The sequence below is a fragment of the Rutidosis leptorrhynchoides genome, chromosome 2, assembly GCF_046630445.1.
Source record: "Rutidosis leptorrhynchoides isolate AG116_Rl617_1_P2 chromosome 2, CSIRO_AGI_Rlap_v1, whole genome shotgun sequence".
Taxonomy (NCBI): domain Eukaryota; kingdom Viridiplantae; phylum Streptophyta; class Magnoliopsida; order Asterales; family Asteraceae; genus Rutidosis; species Rutidosis leptorrhynchoides.
In genome coordinates this window covers 121,342,604-121,363,980 of record NC_092334.1, presented here as the reverse complement: position 1 = coordinate 121,363,980, position 21,377 = coordinate 121,342,604, and the positions used below count along the sequence as shown (strand labels likewise).

General features: G+C 34.3%; 1 pseudogene; it reads right to left on the bottom strand.

Annotated features, from left to right (window-relative positions):
- Positions 1 to 19,014: 19,014 nt before the first annotated feature.
- Positions 19,015 to 20,849, bottom strand: LOC139888215 (uncharacterized; annotated as a pseudogene).
- Between the last annotated feature and the right edge of the window lie 528 nt (positions 20,850 to 21,377).

Below are 21,377 nucleotides of genomic sequence, written 5' to 3'. Positions count from 1 at the left end.
AAGAGTCGTGTAACATGGCACATGATGATGGTACTGTGAATCATCACATTCCATTAGAAACTCAACATGACTTACTGTAATATAATGAAGTTGATCAAGTTTCATTATATTATACTAATTCATGCATCAGTTCCCAACACTGCTTCAGAACATTCCTATTTTAAACTCGAAAGATTTAGAAACTAACACAGTTTCCTTTATATCGTAACGCAGATATTACGGAGAGATAAATGATTTCAGATAAAGATAGTTGTGAAAATATCTTCAGAAATATTGAGGATATTTATAATGAAAGATATGATAATATCTTGGAATTTCTAATGTCGAAGGATGATGATGAAGATTGACCCGTAAGGGTTTAGATTCAGAAGCAAGGTGTTTGCTACAGAATCGTCATGATTCTTTATGTACAAGTTTAGTCCTTGTAACTTGTTCAGAGTCTCCTTCACGGTTTGCTCAATCCGGTTTTTAATACCAAATTTTCTATCGAGCGTTCCTAACACTTCCTTCTTTTATCATCAACTTTTGGTCATTAAGACCATCTACAACATGCTGCTTCGTCAGCAATTTTCAAAGTTTTCGGATATGGGTCATCGGTTATTAAACCAAGATGGTTTCAGGAGAATTGTATTTTTTTTTAGATGATTAAAAGCTGATGGTAGTATGATGGGATATAAAAGGTTCTCCGGTAACGATGGCGAAAGAACAACGTATATATATCGAGGTTATACTAAGAGTAATCTTACTGAGAAGTCGAAGTGGAGCTGTGACAAAATTGACTACTTTGGAGAGTAACTGTAAAGTTATTTTTGATAATAACAGCGCCAAAGGAGCTAACACGGATATGGGTTAAACGTTTACTCAGTTTTCGAGAGTTTTTAGGTGCATAAATTTTATGCAACGATCTTTTCTTCCAGAGATGATGTGCGATTGGTTCAACTTCTCGATCGAGATGTTTTCAAGAATCATGAAAAGATTTGAATGCGAATCGTAATCGTCAAGATACGAATGAGGTTTAAGATAGAATCAAGTGGCAAGCTTGAAGAATTATTTAGTTTCATAGGTTATAATCAATATTTTAATTCATTTTACTTGTCCATAGTTAGCAGTCTAATAGTCCGATTGTCCAATGGTCCAATAGTTCAATAGTTCAACAGTTCAACATATTCATATATATATACATAATTAATACGTATCGTGACCCGTGTACCGGTCTCAGTGTCGATCACAACTCAAAGTATATATATATTTTGGAATCAACTCCGACCCTGTATAGCCAACTCCCACCTTCACATATAGAGTGTCTACGGTTGTTCCAAAATATATATATAGATGGGTCAATATGATAAGTCGAAACCTTGTATACGTGTCCCGTTATTTAAAGTGCGTAAAATAAATAAATGTATATCATGACCCATTATACAACGTGTTGTCTCAGAATTAATCCGACGTATTGTTGTACATGTGTCCCGACGGTATGTAAAGTGCGGAAATTAAATAACAATAAATAAAATTACGAGAATGTAAATTGCGATAAATTAAATGTTAATCAGTTAGCTGGGAACAGTTAGCTAGGAACAGTTAGCGTGGATTCCTAACAAAATTTCAATTAGTTAATCCGTTTGTTTCTAACACTTTTTATTTTGTCCAATATTTTCTTCATTATGCCACTTGTTGGATTCTGATAGGTCAAAATCCAAATATGTAATTTGAATGAAAATAGTTGTTCTGTGGTGAACGGATACGTATATCGATGGTTGTAAGTAGGATAGTAACTGATCGTTGAATCAAGTTCGAAGAATGTACGATGTAACTTATTAATGTGAAATCTAAATATTCCTCGGGTACTACCCACCCGTTAAAATATTTTCATCATTAACAGTTTGTACGAAAGAATTTTTAATTACGATCTTTATGAAAATATACTTGCATATATATTTCTTCAGATGTAATTATGGATTTAATGAGTCAATAAGATTTTATACTCATTTGATTTATTGTTAGCACTTGATTACATGATCTCTAAAACTTTAGAGATTACATAATTGCCATGTCGGACGAAGGTAAATGAGGTTGAACAATACGTAGAACGAAATTAATCGATGTAGAATGATATGTAAAACAAGGAGTATACTTGAAGTACAGATGATGATATTGAAGCGTGTGATGTTGATATCCGAGGTACAGATCGTGACATTGAGATTTATGACGTGATTGTGGTTGGGGTGATAAGAGTATTGTCGACGTTGATGATGGTGGTGCTAATTATGCTGCTGGTGCTGTTGGTAACCTTCGCACCATATTCTCCAAAACCGTCACGCGAGCGCGAAGTTTGTTAACTTTTGCTAATACACCGGGATGATTTTGAAGCGAGCGATTGAACAAGATTCGAAATATGGGAAAGTATATAATCGTGACGAAATACTCTAGAAATGAGAGAGAAAATGGTTTCTCGAACAGGTTCGCCGATAAGTACTTCAGGTTCATCGCCAAGAGGGCAATTTGATGGATGGAATGGATCTTCGATGCGGAATAATTTTCGGATATCAGATGATATTCCAGCTATATAGAATATCTATATATATAATACTAAAGATTTCGTAGACTACAGAGGAACCTAAGGCATATGTCAGGCAAGTCTACAGATGTGCTAAGATATGAATTTTGTCCATACACTATCGATGCAGTAAATGCAGTAAGACGTGTCTAGACTTATGAATGATAAACAGGCAATTCCCTAAGGATGATAAGCAGATAATTTCCAACTAAATGTGATAAGCAAAACTTTTGACATGTAGACACGGTCAAAGTCCAGACTAATTAATGTATCCTAACAACTATTAGTCAGACACACTAATGCAAGACCTGGTTCGCTAAGACCAACGCTCTGATACCAACTCTAACAACCCGTCCTAATCCTCCTGGACAAGTCATCAACATTTGGTTCCATTGCAATGATCTACTCCAAGTAAGGTCCTTAACATGAGCAAATGCACAGCGGAAGACTTAATTCGTACCTGAGAATAACATGCTTTAAAACATCAACATAAAGTTGGTGAGATATATAGGTTTGATGCTAGCAGCGTTATAACTATGGACCACAATATTTCATATAGATAAACATAGTACACTCGCAAGTGTATGGAAAAGTCGTTGAGCACTTGGTAACCATACTTAACATTTAAATCACAGCAGCATATTCTTAAATAACCACTACACCGTACCAAGTGTAGCATACAGAAACGAAGTACTGTGCAACCGTTTAAAACTGGTCGTCCAGCCCGGTTGGGGTTGTCAGGCCCGATAGATCTATCAACAGGATTCGCGTTTACGCTCCTCACGTAAATATTAGCTACCAATTATAAAGAAATATGCCATGGTACAACTCAACGTAGATTTTATTTTTGATTACTTGTGTCCATAACGTAAATCATTCATAAAAACAGCGCATGTATTCTCAGCCCAAAAATATTTAGAGTTTAAAAGGGACTATATACTCACCTAATGTATTTTGTAGTAAAAATACATATAACATCATTTAACATGTGCAAGGTTGGCCTTCGATTCACGAACCTATATATATATTTATATATATTAAATCATGTAATCACATTCGAACAACTTATATATATACATATTAAATATATACTATATTACTTATTTTATTTTAGTAATATAATTGTTAATTCAAATGTTATATATATAGCTATTGTGTTATAACAACAATTAATAGAGTAGAAGATAATACTAATATAATTATATATAGTGAATATATATATATTTTAGAAATATTACTTGTTTGTTAAATGTTAATTATAATACTACTACTAAAATAATGATAATAATAATAATGTAAAAAAAAATATAATAATAAGATCACCAAGAATAATAATAATAATAATAATATAATTGTAATGATAATAATAATGATGATAATAATAATAATAATAATAATAATAATAATAATAATAATAATAATAATAATAATAATAATAATAATAATAATTTTCTTTAAAAAAATAAAACTACCTTTAAATAAACCTTGTGTAAAAAGAATGCCTCAAGCGAGGCTCGAACCCTCGACCTTTGGTTTCCATATGACACGCCTAACCATCACTCCAATTGTGTTTTTCTGTTTTTATATCCATCAGTTATTGATATAACCAGTATATCCTATTCATCTTCTTCCTCTTTGACAAACCCCAAATCGACTACACCCATTTGATCATAACAATTATATACCCCAATTAATTTATCAGATTCCTTAACAAACGGACAGTTTCAGTTGAGTGTTTATCAAAGCGAGAAAAAAAAATATATCAAATATGTATGCTGCTGCTCGTCGATATGTAAAAAAAATATATTTATGATTTTGATTTAGAGCTCGTTTTGTTCAAAGATTTCAACATCAATTATCTTCCAAATCATCACTAAAATACTCGTACGTTTCCAATTTAACCTGAAACAACTTTTAAGTTTCGAATTTTGAGAAATAAAAATTCTGTTAACTTTTGATTCGAGGTTTGACTCTTCGAATTCGACTTGGATTTGGCAAATTAAAACCTGAGAATTTGAAGATACATACACAACATGATTTAGAACACCTCTACTTTTCTTTAATGTAACTCGAATCAAAATAAGGATTAAATGGGTTTGTTTATGAAACAGAAAGATGAGGAAAAAAAATTGATAATATCCAGAACCCTTTTTCTTTACCAATTGCATTAGCTGTTCGATTGATAGGTCTTGGTGGCAAAGTTTGACATTAAATCACGAGTGGAGTAGTTAGTAGGGAGGCAAAAAAAAAATAAACTGATACATCTGATAATTGGTGAGGATGGTGCAAATGAAATGCTTCCTTTAAATAAAAAAAAATTGATCTCTATGCCTTACAGTTGTGTTCACGAGCCAAATAGAAAACAAAAAATGAAAAGGACATCTATTTGATATCCTAAATACCCGACAATCGGTTTTTGTTTACAGTATATATAATAATAATTATATTAATAATTAATAATAATAATAATAATAATAATAATAATAATAATAATAATAATAATAATAATAATAATAATAATAATAATAATATTAATATTAATATCATAATAACACTAAGAAAGATGATGATAATAATAATTTTAAATAACATGATAATTTTAGTAATAAAGTTAATAATATATTTAATAATCCTAATTAAATTTATACTTTTACTAATATAATGATGTTAATAAATATAATAATAATGTTAATATTATCATTTATCTTTAGTTATCATGAAAGTAATAACACTCATATTAATAACTATATTTTTAACTTGTAATTACTTTTACAATTTATTAATTGTATCATAATGTACTGAATCTTTAACATTTTATCAAATAATATCAATATATTTAATATTACTAATAATGATAATAATAATAGAGATGTTAATAATAATCTTATTAATTTTATTAATCATAATAGTAACATTAATAATAATATAATAACTTATACATGCCAAATTTTATATTATATATATATATATATATATATATATATATATATATATATATATATATACTTATAATTATATTTACACTTTATTTTCAAACAAGCGCTCGTGAATCGTCGGGAATAGTCAAAAGGGTAACTGATATCCGAACATAGATTTCAAACTTTCTAGACTCAATATTAGGGTTTTTGCTTATCGTGTCGGAAACATATAGAGATTAGGGTTTAAATTTGGTCGAAAATTTCCGGGTCGTTACAGTGTGTGTGTTTTGAAGTGGGTTTGAAAGAAATAAAAGTGAGGGTTTTATTTAAATTAAAACAGATCAGACAACACACGGTTGATGCACGGTCGACTGTGGTGTCTGCCGTGAAAGGATTTCCAAACGTATAGAGCAGGAATCTGCGGTCGAGTAGACGGTCAGCCGTGATCCAGCCGTAGATTCTTCTGATCACCAATTTCTTCAATTCTACTTCTTTTGAGCGCGTTTTGACGATTCGTAGGTTCTATAGAATACTTGAGGACAAGTTTTCTTTCCCTAACATTGAATGATTACATCCTCCCGATGTTTAATCATCAATGACACGTAGTATACTATATATATATATATATATATATATATATATATATATATATATATATATATATATATATATATATATATATATATATATATATATATTCAATCATACACATAGTATACACAAAGCGCATCCATCTTGTATTTAGCATGCAATACATAGTTTCACACAAACACACAATCCTAATACAAGTAAGCTTCCTTCACTAATCTTTTAAAAATCATTTTTCGAAAACAATTTTGCATTTGTAAGAAAAACGTTTCATTAATACAAAGTCTTTTTGAGAAGGTTATTTTCATTAGCATTTTGATCATTGATTTTGATTGATTTTAAGTTTACCCAATCCTTGACTTATCTCTTTCATAGAATTACTAGCTTGGTCCATTTTTGCCATGTTCTCAATTTTCCTAATAATAGACATTGGACTTTGATTACATGATTTATGTTTGCTAGAGTCGTGACACACATTCATTTCACGTTTTTCTTTTAATGAATCATAAATAATCATTCTTTCAAGTTTTCTTTTCAAAGCGTTGTTTTCATCAATTAGGACTTTGTTAGGTTGTCTAACATTGTGTAATTCTTTCTCTAAAAGTTTTACTTTGTCACGACTACTATCATACACAAATTTAATAGTTTTGTAATCATCTAACAATTCTTCATAATTAGAGGATAGAATACATGTACCTCATCGCAATCCATGCTTAAGACATTATCTTCTTTGAATGGAGATTCAACTTCTTATTCACTTTGACCATCTTGATCCAAATCATTCCAAGAACCCATGAGGCAGACATCTTCATTTCCATCCAAACCCTTTTCTTGAAAATCTTCAAGCTTCCCCAAATTCTTCCTTACTCCTTTACCCTTTAAACTCCTAGAGTTTTCTTCTTCTTGAGAGCATAGTGAATCCCAACAATCCTTTGCATTTTCACATGAAATTATCTTTATTCTTTCTTCACTAGGAAGAACTCCATGAATTAGTGAAATTGCATCAAATTGTTTCAAAATATCATTGTTTTAGAATGTTGACTTCACTAGTCTTGAACTTGCTTGTGGAACAAAGTCTCCTACTTTGATTATTCTCCACAAGTAGTAATCTTTAGATTTGATATAAGTCTCAAATCTCAATTTCCACACATCAATATCTATCTTATCAAAGATTGGTGCTTCTTTCACCAATTCTTCCAAGTATCCCATAGTTTGAGTTAATCCGAGAATCGTTGACTCAAGTTTTTGCACGAAACGAATTTTGACACTTTCAAAAACGTTTATAGAGCAATGATTTGAGCAACCTCTCTGATACCAATTATAAGTAAGTAGAGGGGGGTGAATAGTTACTTAATATGTTTTTAACATTTTTTCAATTGATCATCAAATTCGATTAACTATGATCAACCAATTCAACTCAAACTTGATGTGTGTAGTGTATATGTTCAAAATGATGAATGAAGTAATGTAAAGAACATAGACATAAGGATTTATAGTGGTTCGGGTGGATGTTAACTAATCCACCTTAATCCACTCCCCGATTACACTAATCGGGATTTGTTGCTTCACTAAGCACTTTTCTCCAAACCCGGTGGAGATCCGATTTACAAGTCTTCAACTTCTTTGGTAGACAACAAACCTAATCTTTCTATCCCTTTGAAAGATCAACTCCAACCTAGATCAACTTGTCTTCACCTTGGATACGTATTAATCTCCAAATAAGATTAATCAACTTCCTAAGTCCCTTTAAGGAAGTAGATCACTAAGCTAGCCTATGCTTCTACTAATTGAAGTTACAAGACTTATACACTTTGTAATGATGATCCTAAGACAATACTAGGACATACATTACACTAAGTAAACTTACAAAATTAATGATTTTGATTAATAAGTTTACAACCACCAAATTCTATATCTATAAGATCATAGAATCTTCTCTTGCTTGATCACATTTGAGTAGTAACTAGAGCCTTTATGATCTTTGAAAATAAGCTTTTGAAATATGCAAGAGGGTCAACTTCAAATGCTCTTCAATGCTTGCCTTTTATAGTAGAATTCAAAAAATAGCCGTTGACACACGGTTTCCAGCACGGTCGACCGTGATTCGACCGTGCGTGCTCCAGTCCAAAATTGGTATCGGTTGTATAGCCGTTTGACTCAAATTTGAACATCACATTTTGGCACCTTTACTCCTTCTAGCACCTGCAAAAGAAACCAAACATCCTATACAAGTACTATATGCATTAAGTGTGTGAGATTTGGTCTTATTGTGTAAAAGTGACATAACACTCCATTAGTGGTAAACCCAACATTCTTGGAGAAGTGTCTTGATTGATATTTTGGGAAATCTCAGATTGGTCAAGACTTAGTTAGCCACTTTAATGCATTTGGTTCTATTCTAAAGACTAGTCAATATGTCATTAACTTCCTAGTTTCAATTAATCACAAGTCATATTTATTTTAAGCTTAGGTAGATTAATTGAATGATGTCATTCTAAGATAATCATTAAGTATGTAGAGACATCAAAGTTAAGTCATAATTGAACAAGCAATCACAATTTGTTACTTAAACAAGACCAAGTAAACAATTGATCATAATTTCATTGTGAACCAATTTACACTTAATTTGTTGGAGTAGACTAGTTACTTGAATCCTAATTAGTAAGCACATAGCAAGCATGTTAATCAAGTTGACAAATTTATGATTATTAAACATATTAGCAAGTAACAAGTAGTACTCACACATAGCAAAAGATAGTTACTCTAAGATCAATCATATAGATATTTGCACAACTTGTAATTTAAGCTTTTAGCAAGCTTACTTGCAATATAACATATTGCATGATTAATGTGTAAGCACACATTAATGTCCAACACATGCACAAGGGAAAAGCAATCTCCAGTTGGGACTTGGTGACCATCCTAAATGTATCTAAGTGTATTTTAGGATTACAAGTCTTTACTAGTTACACTTGAAAGCATTTCCCTTAATTAATCATTAAGTCATCTTTAATAGTAATTATTGTTCTAGTGACATTGGCTTAAGTGTGTTAGTACTTGATCATACTAAGGATGTCTAGATAAGAATTAAGATCACAAGTTGTTGATTAACACTTATGTGTTATGCCTAATCTTGGTTAATTTGTCATTAAGATGTCATTAGGCGTAATTAACCACGATTATTGATTTTATGACCAAAACTCAATTGAGTATGGAGAAGGCATCTATTATAAGCGTGTTGAAAAAGGTTTCATGAATTATAGATGTCGGGAACTAGTCAAACTTTATTTGGTCAAAATTGGTAACAGAGAAAACTGCGGTCGCACTGCGGTTGACCATGGTAGCGACCGTGCAACTTGTTTTCACAAAACTGCGTTGCAATTCAGTTTGGGGTTCTGCGGCTGGCTATGCGGTCGACCGTGCCTTTGACCGTGTATGTTGTTGAACTTTAATTGTATTCTTTAAGCTATGATTGACTTGGTCATTTGCAAGATAAAGTGTGAATTAGTGACCTTGCGTGTTTTATGTTAAAATGTCGGTCATCACTTATGCATATGTATGTGTCATCATCAAAACATATTCTTTAGTTAATCATCATACTTAATTTTATCGTTTAGTTCATTAACCAACAGGTCGCATCTTTGATAGTGTAGTTCACTAAATCATAGAGAGAATATATACGTTTAGAACAAATATAGGCCTAAAATCAAAGGATATAAAAATTAAAAAGTAAAAAAAATACACCCCAAGTCGGAAAGAAAATGCACATATAGATATAGAAACAAGAAACGGAGTAAAAAATTACTACGTATGAGAAATTAAAGTTACCTGGTTTTGAAGATGATAAATTAATTTTAGAATGATAAAATGAAGACAACTTGTTTATGCCATGATTTCAAATACAGCTAATTTGGGAATGATGAGTCATATTCAGTGTCATTCAGTGGATAGTGAATTTTTTAAGACCTATGGTTAGGTGGTGGTGGGTTATAGAATACACATGTGGGTTTTAATTATGTGTTGTACTTATTGAAATATAATGACGATGATGTGTTGTAGGTGGATTTGAGATTTTGTGGAAGAAGAAAGATTAGGTGGGTTTTGATGGTGGATTTTGAAATCCTTCCCTCATCTCAAGGATTTAAGAATCCCTTATTCATAGGATTTGAATTACAAATCCTTCCTTCAAAAACTTCAACCAAACACATCATTTCATAGGATTTCAAATGTAAATCCCTTAAAATCTCATGAAATCCCACAAATCAAACACCATCTTAATGATTTAAACTAAATTATTTTATATTTCACCTCACTACCACCATCAGCCACCGCTACCACCACCACCACCACCTCCATGAACCGCCACCAACCACCACCACCACCACCACCAGCCACCATCACCACCACCTCCACCAACCACCACCAATAACCACCACCGCCACCAACCACCACCAATACCAGCCACCACCACCAACCACCACTACCCACCACCATCACTACCAACCACCACCACCATCAGCCACCACCACCATCGCCAACCACCACCACGAACCACCACCACCCACCACGAACCACCACCACCACCCACCACCGCCAGACACCACCAACCACCGCCACTTACCACCCCTACCACCACCGCCACACCACCAACCACCGCCACCTACCACCCCTACCACTACCACCACAATCACCACCACCACCCACCTCCACATACCACCAACCACCACCCACCACCACCACCACCACCATTAACCAACCACCACCACCATCAGCCACCACCAACCACCACCACCACCCACCACGCACCATCAACCACCACCACCAACCACCGCCACCCACCACCCCTACCACCACCACCACCACCACCCATCACCACCACCCACCATCCACTACCATCAACCACCAAAACCATCAGCCACCACGAACCACCACGAACCACCACCACCACCCACCACCACCACCCACCATTAACCACCACTAGGGATGGCAATGGATGTCCGGTCCATCGGATATCCATCCGATCCGATCCATTTAAATGGATATGGATGATCTAAATGGATGATAAGTGGATATGGATATGGATATGGATGATGTGAAAAATTAGTGGATCGGGTATGGATGACAATTTGTCATCCATGGATATATCCATTTACCACCCGAAATACATATATACATATAAATATATACATATTTACTTAAACATATGCATTACATTTACATATCCTTATATATCTACACTATAAACTATTAAAATGTTATCGAATATATAGATTGTAAAGACACAACTGCTTGAAATAGTATTAAATTCTGTATCTTACATATATTATATATCTTTGTTAAAAATACTTTGAAGATTTCATCTCATGATATGAAAATTATTAAAATAATTTAATATTCACCGGATATCCATTTACCCGCTTCATCCAACGGATATGGATATGGATGGATGAAATATAGTTTAAATGGATATGGATATGGATTTTAAAAATTAAATGGATATGGATATGGATATAGGCTCACCCGATCCATATCCGATTCATTGCCATCTCTAACCACCACCCACCGCCACCCACCACCGCCATCCACCACCACCGCCACCCGCCACCCACTAACTACCACCAGCAACAACCACCACCAACTGCCACCCACCCACCACCACGACCACCCCCACCACCCACCACCACTAAAACCAACCACCAACCACAACTGACCACCACCCACCACCACCACCACCAACCATTATAAAACATGAATTCGGGACCACTATTCGAAATCTTAGTGAAACACTGTATTTGCTATCCCATGTCTACTTTTCGTGAAAAAAATACCAAATCATTCATCAAACAGTTATGATACATAAAAGCAATAATTATCATTCATCTAAGTTGTCTTTCATCAAATAGTTATCATTTTTTAAAAAACGATTATTATTCATAAGAAAACAATAATCATTCATCACAAAATGATTATCATTCACTAAAATATTTACCATTCATAATCAAACAATTATCATTCATCAAACAGTTATGATTCATAAAAGCAACAATTATCATTCATTAGAAACAACTATCATTCATCTAAGTTATCTTTCATCGAATAGTTATCATTTTATAAAAACAGTTATTATTCATAAGAAAGCAATAACCATTCATCAGAAAATGATTATCATTCATTAAAACAATTATCATTCATCAAACAGTTATCATTCATAAAAGCAACAATTATCATTCATCAGGAAAAAGTTATCATTCATCAGGAAAAGTTATCATTCATCTAAGTTATCATTCATCTAAGTTATCATTCATTAAACAGTTATCATTTATAAAAATATGATGAATGATAAAAAAAATTGATGAATGATATAAAAATAAGATGAATAAGAAAAAAAATATGATGAATGATAAAAATTTTAGTAACAATCACATGTGAATTGGAAGTAAAAGATGTTATCATTCAAAAGGAAACAGTTATAATTCATCACAAAACAATTATCGTACATCAAAATGTTATCATTCATCAAACCGTTATCATGATTACTTTTATAAAAAAAAAGGGGGCATTCCGAGAATCGAACTCCGAACCTCCCGCACCGAAAGCGAGAATCATACCACTAGACCAAATGCCCAATTATCAAACAATTATCATTCATATAATTGTTGTCATTCATATAAAAAACACTTATCTTTTATCGAAAAACATTATCATTCATCATAATGCTATCAAACACTTCTCATTTATCAAAAAACAGTATCATTCATCAAACATTTATCATTCATCATTATACCGGATAATTGATAAAAATATCAAATGAATGATAAAAGTGTTGGAAACTAAACTTGTTTTTGGGCTATGCGTTTTGGATTTGGGCTTGCAAGTATACAAGTATATGGATCAAGATTGTAGCCCATTATCTAGAAACCTCATGGAATATGTAGTAGTCAAAGTGTGTAGCAAAATCTTATAAAATATCTAAGTCTAGAATTATCATGAGAATACTTAGGAAATATCTAGATATTAGTGGATGGTGAAGTGTTCTAGAGTAGTCCATTGTGTAGTATAAATAGAGGGATTCACCCCTCATTGTAATCAAGCAAATCAAGTAATAAACAAAGCATTCAAGATCTATCAAACATTTAAATCATCAATCCTCTCTTCCACAAATAATATACACATAACCTCCTATTTCTAACAAATTGGTATCAGAGCTTGGTTCGACAAGATGATGGCCAACAATGTCATCACGTTTCCTCGCCTCACAAAGGATAATTATGATCGATGGAGCATCCAAATGAAGACCTTTCTAGGTGGACAAGACTTATGGGAGATTGTGGAGGAAGGCTATGAGGAACCTGCAGAAAAAGGTCCTCTCGACAAGGAGAAAAAATTAATGAAGACGAATGATCAAAAGGCTCTTTCCATCATCCAACAAAGTGTCGATGATGGAGCTTTTGAGAAAATTGCAAGTGCAACCACCGCCAAGAAAGCATGGGAGATCTTGGAGAATTCTTATAAGGGTGTTGATAAGGTGAAAAAGGTTTGACTACAAACACTACGAGGTGAGTTCGAATCCTTAAATAAGAAAGACTCAGAATCAATTTGTGATTATTTTACAAGAGTCTTGGCGGTTGTCAATCAATTAAAGAGAAATGGTGAAACTCTAAGTGATGTAAGAGTCATTGAGAAGATTCTTAGATCATTAGATTCAAAATTCGACTATATAATCGTAGCCATCGAAGAATCTAAAGATCTAGAATCAATGACTATTGATGAACTCATGGGTTCACTACAAGCCCATGAAGAGAGGTTTAATAAGAAAAGTAAAGAGCCTTTGGAGCAAGCTTTACAAGCAAAACTCTCTTACAAGGAAGAGAACAGTGAAAAGACTCATCAAACGAGTCAACGAGGTCATGGTCAAGTACGTGGCCGAGGACGAGAACAAGGATATATCAAACGTGGAGGTTATAGTTCTTACAGAAATGAAGAAAGAAGTCAAAATTTTCATCCGACAAGAGGTCGCGGGAGAGGCTACACAAGTAGAAGGACAAGGTATGACAATTCTCAAACCAAATGCTATAATTGTCATAAATTTGGCCACTATGCTTCGGAATGTGAGAAGTCAAACAATTACGTGCAAGAAAGAGCAAATTTAGTGCAAGAAGATACCGAAGCCGTGAAAAACACTTTGTTACTAGCATGCAAAGGTGAAGATAACGGAGAATCAAATTTGTGGTATCTCGACACGGGTGCAAGCAACCATATGTGCGGTGACAAAAACATGTTTGTGGAGTTAGACGAGGTAATTAGTGGAATATCACCTTCGGAGATTCCTCTAAAGTCCCGGTTAAAGGCAAAGCTAAGATTCTCATCCGCTTGAAAAATGAAAGGCATCAATTTATCTCTAACGTGTATTATGTGCCCAATATGAAGACGAATATACTGAGTATTGGACAACTCTTAGAGAAAGGCTATGATATTCACATGATAAATCGTACCCTTTCTTTAAGAGACCAAAAAGGAGGTTTGATTGCTAAGGTGCCAATGTCAACGAATAGGATGTTCATGCTAAATATTCAACATGACATTCCAAGATGTTTAAAAGCATGTTTCAAAGATAATTCTTGGCTTTGGCACATGAGATACGGGCACTTAAATTTTGGAGGCTTAAAATTATTATCAAGTAAAGGAATGGTGAAGGGTTTGCCTCCAATTAATCATCCGGATCAAATATGTACGGGATGCCTTCTAGGAAAGCACTTCCGAAACAGTTTTCCAACAGAAGCTTCTAGTAGAGCGAAGAAACCTCTAGAACTTATTCACACGGATGTGTGTGGACCCATAAGCCCACCATCTTTTGGTAAAAATAGATATTTTCTTCTATTCATTGATGATTTTAGTCGAAAGACATGGGTCTATTTTCTAAAAGAGAAGTCGGAAGCTTTTGGAATGTTCAAGAAGTTTAAAGCATTTGTGGAGAATCAAAGTGGTCTCACCATAAAGGCGATGAGATCCGATCGTGGAGGAGAGTTCACATCCAAGGAATTCAAGGAATTTTGTGACAACAATGGGTTACGACATCCTCTAACTCTTCCGTATTCACCTCAACAAAATGGTGTTGCGGAAAGAAAAAATAGGACCATTCTTGATATGGCTCGGAGTATGTTAAAGAGCAAAAGGATGCCTAAGGAGTTTTGGGCTGAGCTGTAGACTGTGCGATCTATCTAGCAAATCGCTTGCCCACTAGAAGCGTCAAGAACAAAACGCCCATTGAAGCTTGGAGTGGAAGGAAGCCCGGCATCTCACACCTTCGAGTGTTCGGAAGTGTGGCATATGCTCATGTGCCAGATCAGAAGAGGATGAAGCTCGATGATAAAAGCGAGAAACTCATATTCGTGGGCTATGACTCAAGTTCGAAGGGTTACAAGTTATACAATCCCAAGACCGGTAAAGTAATCTCAAGTCGAGATGTGGTGTTCGATGAAGAAGCAACATGGGATTGGAATGTTCCCGAAGAGGAGAACTACGACTTTCTCCCTTATCCATTCGAAAGTACTGCAAGGAACGAAGAATATCTAGAAGTTCAAGAACCTTCTAGTACACCATCTCCGCACTCTCCACGTACTCCAACCACTACACCTAATGAAGTGACACCAACATCAGGAGGAGAATCAAGTAGGCTACAACATCACACAAGGAGCATTAGGGAGTTGTACGAGGTAACCCAGCCTATGGAGGATCTATCATTGTTCTGCCTTCTTGCCGATTGTGAGCCAATAAGTTATGAAGACGCAACAAAAAGCCAAAAGTGGAAATGTGCTATGGACGAAGAGATTCAAGCAATCGAGAAAAATAATACGTGGGATCTTGCCACACTACCAAAGGGACATAAGGCTATTGGTGTAAAATGGGTGTACAAGGCCAAGAAGAATTCCAAAGGTGAAGTTGAAAGATATAAGGCAAGGTTGGTGGCGAAGGGATATAGTCAACGAGCCGGCATAGACTATGACGAGGTATTTGCTCCCGTCGCTCGTCTAGAAACTATAAGATTGATAATCTCACTTGTGGCTCAGCATAATTGGAAGATTTATCAAATGGATGTCAAATCTGCGTTCCTTAATGGCCACTTAGACGAAGAAGTCTATATAGAACAACCTTTGGGATACATCGTGAAAGGCCAAGAGAATAAGGTGCTAAAATTGAAAAAGGCCTTATACGGGTTGAAGCAAGCGCCTCGGGCATGGAATAGCAGGATAGACAAGTATTTCCAGCAGAATGACTTTACGAAATGCTCCTATGAGCATGCCCTCTACACCAAAGTTAGCAATGATGGAGATGTTATGATTGTGTGCCTATACGTGGATGACTTGATATTCACCGGTAGTAATCCCAAAATGTTTGAGGAGTTCAAGAAAGCAATGGTTCGGGAGTTCGAGATGACTGACATTAGACTTATGGCTTACTATCTTGGGATCGAGGTAAAACAAAAGAAAGAAGGAATATTCATATCCCAAGAAGGTTATGCAAATGAGGTGCTCAAGAAGTTTAAGATGAATGACTGCAAGTCAATGAACACACCGGTGGATTGCAATCTCAAATTATCAAAAGATGATGAAGGATACTTGGTGGACCCAACACAATATAAGAGTTTAGTTGGAAGTCTGAGGTACCTAACCTGCACGAGGCCAGATATTCTCTACGGAGTTGGACTAGTAAGTCGATACATGGAAGCACCTACAATAAATCACTTGAAGGCGGCCAAGAGGATACTTCGCTACATCAAAGGTACGATTGACTATGGCCTGTTTTATTCGCCTTCTGATCACTTCAAGCTAGTTGGATACAGTGATAGTGATTGGGCTGGAGACATAGATGATCGTAAGAGTACGAGTGGTTTCGTGTTCTATATGGGAGATACGGCGTTCACATGGAGCTCGAAGAAGCAACCCATTGTGACTCTGTCAACGTGTGAAGCCGAGTTTGTAGCAGCAACATCGTGCACCTGTCATGCAATATGGCTCAGGAAGTTACTAAATGAACTTAAGTTTTTCCAAAAGGAAGCTACGGAGATATATGTGGATAACAAGTCTGCGATTGCTCTAGCGAAGAATCCAGTTTTCCATGATAGAAGCAAGCACATTGATACGAAATACCATTACATCAGGGAGTGTGTTACAAATAAAGAGGTACAGATAAAGTACGTGAAGTCATTTGACCAAGTTGCTGATATTTTCACAAAGCCCCTAAAACACGAGACATTTCAGAGATCACGGAATATGCTCGGAGTGACAAAATCAAGTTTAAGGGGGGCTGTTGGAAACTAAACTTGTTTTTGGGCTATGCGTTTTGGATTTGGGCTTGCAAGTATACAAGTATATGGATCAAGATTGTAGCCCATTATCAAGAAACCTCATGGAATATGTCGTAGTCAAAGTGTGTAGAAAAATCTTATAAAATATCTAAGTCTAGAATTATCATGAGAATACTTAGGAAATATCTAGATATTAGTGGATGGTGAAGTGTTCTAGAGTAGTCCATTGTGTAGTATAAATAGAGGGCTTCACCCCTCATTTGTAATCAAGCAAATCAAGTAATAAACAAAGCCTTCAAGATCTATCAAACATTTAAATTATCAATCATCTCTTCTACAAATAATATACACATAACCTCCTATTTCTAACAAAAAGTAGCCGATGAATGATAATCGATGAATTATAAAAGAACGTGATGAATGATAAAAAAATATCCGATGAATGAATAAAAAAACGCAGTGAATGATAAAGATAGCTGATGAATGATAAGCGAAGAATAATAAAGAACGTGAAGAACGATAAAAAATACACGATGAACGATAAAAATACCCGATGAATGATAAAAATACCAAATGAATGATAAAGTAGCAGATGAATGATAAAAAAAAAAATACCCGATGAATGATAAAAATAACTAATGAATGATAAAAGTAGCTGATGAATGATAAAAAAATACCCGATGAATGATAAAAATAACAAATGAATGATAAAAGTAGTTGATGAATGATAAAAAAATACCCGATGAAAGATAAAAATACCGGATGAATGATAAAAATATCAAATTAATGATAAAAGTAGTTGAATGATAATAAACACTTATCTTTTATCATTCATCTTAGTTATCTTTCGTCAAATAGTTAAATAAATAAAAAAACAGTTATCATTTATAAGAAAACAATAACTATTCATCATAATACAATTATCATTCATCAAACAATTATCATTCATTTATGAATACAGTTATCATTTATAAAAAAAACAATTATCATTCATCTAACTATTACCATTCATATAAAAATCAATTTCCTATAAAATTCAATTATCTTTTATCAGTAAACGATTATCATTCATCCAAAATGTTATCATTTATCAAACAATTATCAATCATAAGAAACAATTATCTAATGGGTCTTGCATATGGGTCAAACGGGTCGAATTGTAAACTTTCCAGTTTTTGAGATTCGCATCCCTGAAAATTGGTCCAATGAGTTTTTCTAAAATGTATTGGGTCTTAGACAAAAAAAAAAGAAATGGGTCGATCGGGTTCAAATCTACCAAGTCCAACAAATAGAGACGGGTCCACGGGTCTTGTATATGGGTCCAACGGGTCAAGCTGTAAAATTTTAAATTTTAGTTGCACGATGTAATTTTTCAAAATAAAATAAAAAATAATAAAATAGTAAAAATAATAAATACTAAATATGATAAAATAAATATTTAAAACTAAATTTCTACTGAACAAAATGGTTCTCGACCCGACCGACCCGTTTGGGTCTCGACCCACTCAGACCCAACCCAAACCGGGTCTCAACCCAACCCGTTTGACCCATTTAAATTCTGAACCGTTTTGACCTATGACCCGTTTGGGTCTCAACCCACTCAGACCCAACCCAAATCGGGTCTCAACCCAACCCGTTTGACCCATTTAAATTCTAAACAGTTTTGACCTATGACCCGTTTCGACCCAAACCCATTTGGGTCTCGACCCAACCCGACCCGTTTTCCAGGCATACACAATACCAACCCATATATTTGGTTCAACAGATAGCTGGTCAAACAGGTAAACAAAGATGGGTTAATAGGACATCAATCAAACGGGCCAAACTGTCAAGATTCCTATAAAGTATGCAAACAGACTCCTAAATCAATTTCTAGAGTTCTACATGCATTCAAGCTCTTATAGTTGGTAAAGAAGATATATCAAAGTACCTTTTGCTTTTGAGGGTCTGCACTACGGTTTTCATTTGAGCCAAAGACAAGTTTTCCCTGTGTTTGCCGAGAACTACTCTGTGAAGTAGATCATGTTGACGGTTGACCACCGCTACCAGACAAGCGGGTTGATTTTCTTTAGCTCCCGAAGAAGATGAAAAGGGCGGGGACTGGTACTTTAACGGTTTACCATCCAATCATCTACCTCATCCAGTAAACGGGTTGAACTTTGGTTCCTCAACTGGAGCGGCTTCTCTTGCAAGAGCACAAAAAGAAAAAAGCTGCAATAAAAATGCAAGTATTGTTTGTTTTCCATAAAAAGGTATAAGAGCCTGAAATTCAAACCCTCTGCAGGTGTCTTGCTTAAAGGGTGAGATGGAACAGGTCTATCGGGCTCCTTGTAATCAAGAGGAGGGGCAAAGTCCACCTCACAGTCTGTTTCAATGATCGTTATCGCATTAAAAGGCTTCGATTCAATGATATCGATGTAGTATTTCTTGTTGTTATAGGCAACCATGATGCTATCTCCTGTCGTCAAGCAAGAGAAGTTCCTCAACGTTGTCTCTAAGCTGCATGGGCAGAACAGAAATATCAGAAGAATAACATGTGGTTTCCAATAACATCGTAATATTACAAACCAACTTTTCAAAAACTTACATTGCTTTTGGGTTGGAGATATCCAAAAAGTCCTTTGTGTGTTGTTGTAACTCAACATATGTACCCTTGGGGAGGGTCACGTTTTTAACTCGCACAATGTCGCCTTCTTGTAAAAGCAAGTTTTCCATCATCTATATGAGCAATTAATGTGTATTAATGAGCATAATGACTAAGAGATCAAAGGTTAAAAAAAGGTAGTAAAATGAGTCCTCAAAACGCATACCCAATAGGGCGTGTAGATCATGTCTTCTTCTGCAATAAACTCAAGAACCCCACAATGTGAAACCCACTCAGTAGCAACATTTCGTAGCTCAAACAACATTGGATAATCGATCTGAAGAGATGTTGTAGTACAAAAGCTTTATCGCCATTAACATATATAATTAATTAAAGACACTTCTCAAAGATAGTTTAGTATAACAAACTAACCAAGGCGATCAAGGGCCGAAGGAGGCATTATAACTAACAACAAAAAAAGAAAAATTTACATCAATAATCGCATGATAGACTTGCATAGAAAACATTAAAGCACTATCATTCAAATTCAAATGCTTCTTACTTCTATCACCATTCTCTAATTGGGGCTGCACCAGCAGAAGAAAAAAAAAAAGAAGAATTGAAGAATTAGTATAATAATGAATCAAACAAACAAGAGCTAAAGTTGAATCATAACTCACACTTAAGCAAAGAATTACAATAAAATGTCTAAATGTTCACGAATCACGAACAAACTTTTTAGCAAAATATCTCTAGATGATTAGATAGACCATACTAAAAAAATAATAATACGTATATCAAATTTAAATTTATAATTATTAATATAAAGACCGGAAACAATCCTGAATTAGCAAGATTGATGAGTTTGAGCCTTTTATAAATTAGCAAGTCTTTCATCTTGGATCTCTATTACTATTGAGGACTTTGTGCCTTTTTTAATGTTGGATCCAATATTTAGTTTTGGAGCATTTCAGATAACAAGTTAAAGATTTCATTCTAAATTTTAGAGAGCAATATATATTCAAATGAAACCATCTTTTAAGTTGAGACCTAAGGACCAATTAGAGTGCGACACGTGGCGCGATAATCACATTTGATTGAAAAAAATTAAAATTTTTTTTTTTAAATAATTTTTAAATTTTAAAAAAAAATTAATTTTTTTTCGAAAAAAATTTTTCCCGAAAATTTTTTTTCGAATTTTTTTTCGAAATTTTTTTCCGAATTTTTTTTTTCAATCACATGTGATTGGATTTGACATGCAGTAAATCACATGTGATCTGCATGCCAATCACGCGTGATTGTAAAACTCAATCACATGTGATTCTGCATGTCAAATCCAATCACATGTGACTGAAAATTTTTTATTTTAGTAAAATGACGAATTTCAGTAAATTTGCGCTAAAACCTTTAAACACCAAGTTTTTG